This window comes from Rutidosis leptorrhynchoides, chromosome 3, assembly GCF_046630445.1.
Source record: "Rutidosis leptorrhynchoides isolate AG116_Rl617_1_P2 chromosome 3, CSIRO_AGI_Rlap_v1, whole genome shotgun sequence".
Classification (NCBI taxonomy): Eukaryota; Viridiplantae; Streptophyta; class Magnoliopsida; order Asterales; family Asteraceae; genus Rutidosis; species Rutidosis leptorrhynchoides.
In genome coordinates, this window is record NC_092335.1 from 263,479,580 (window position 1) to 263,481,175 (window position 1,596).

At 33.3% G+C, this 1,596-nt stretch overlaps 1 non-coding gene across 1 annotated transcript; it reads left to right on the forward strand.

Annotated features, from left to right (window-relative positions):
* Window positions 1-680: 680 nt before the first annotated feature.
* Window positions 681-752, forward strand: TRNAQ-UUG (transfer RNA glutamine (anticodon UUG)). The gene has a single exon. It is a non-coding gene; the product is annotated as a tRNA-Gln (tRNA).
* Window positions 753-1,596: the final 844 nt, after the last annotated feature.

Sequence of the window (1,596 nt, forward strand, 5' to 3'; positions counted from 1 at the left end):
TCCGGCTAAAAAGTATGAAAAAATTTTTAAAAACTAAAATAGAATTGAAAAATAAAATAAAATAAAATAGAGACGCCATGAAAATGATAAAATCAAATTTTCATGGGTTTTAAATTCTGCCTGGAATTTATTTTAAGCTCTAAGGTCAGTCAAGTTGCCAATAGATCGACGCTTGCTGTCGACTTAATAACTAGACGTTACACTACTATCAAGTAATTCTAGTTAAAGACGACTACTTATATAAATTTTAACAGAAGTCGCACAAAACCACTCCTATAGTCCCTAAGAATAGTCAAAATAAGGTTGCTAGAGCTGAACTTGCCTTGTATGTTGGATTTGGTTTATTACAATCCAACCCTTTAAGTTGTTCCTTGAATAACTTCATGGGGCAGTGTTACTCAAATGGAGGCAAGAACATTATTAAAGGCCAATGTTTACAACCCCTTGAACAGATTGATGGCTGTTGTAAGATGTTACAATTTTGACATGTTCAACTACAAATGAGTGGATGTGGGTTATGTTTGATGTCTCAATGGGTTACACTAGTATTATTGGAATTTTCGTAAACTAATTTGAAGGCCTATGTTTACAACCCCTGGGCTATTTAAATAAAGCATTTCATGTTTGTAATTTTTATAATACTAAAGATATCATACTTAAATCTTGAAAAAAAGCACGACGGTTCTATGGTGTAGTGGTTAGCACTCTGGACTTTGAATCCAGCGACCTGGGTTCGACTCCCGGTAGGACCTTTTTTATTTTTTGGTTAAACATTGATAACACTGGACCACCTAATTGATATATGGATATGGATGTCATTTATAAGAGCTTTATTTTTTGGTTAAACATTGATAACACTGGACCACCTAATTGATATATGGATATGGATGTCATTTATAAGAGCACTCTCAAAGACTAGCTGCCACATCAGCACTTTTTTTAGCACTAAACACTTTCAATAGTGACAGCTTTCTTTCATATTTTTTTTTATTACTTTTTATTTTTTTTTCAAAAATCAAATAATTAAAATTAAGACAAAATTGCATGGGGTCCCTGTGGTATGTTCGAAATAACAAGCGGGGTCCAAAAGATTTTTTTACCTTTGGGGGGGTCACTGTGGTTTGCAATAGTTTTACGGGGGGTCCATTTTGCTAACGTCCGTCTAATCCGAATGTTTTAGTGCCTCACATGCTTTGCACACAAGGATAAAATTGTCATTTCAAAAATTAGAGGATGAAACATCAAAACTTACATTAACATATCTCCCAAAAATTAATATACTCTGAACATACCACTTGCACAGAGTATTAATAATTAATATATTTTTATTCAACATCACAACTTACATTAGCATATCTCCCAAAATTAAATTATTTCACGACCGCATATGTTATCATGTAGTTCAAGTATATCAATTTATATCATATATCACCATATACACACAACCAACGACTCCGACCTCACCGCTTCCGATTAATTGCAAATTTGAAACTCAAACTCAACCCACAACCACAACCAACGATTCTGAATTCATTATTTCAGAAAGATCTGCGAATGTCGACTGGATCAATATTCCCCAAATATATTTCAATTCAA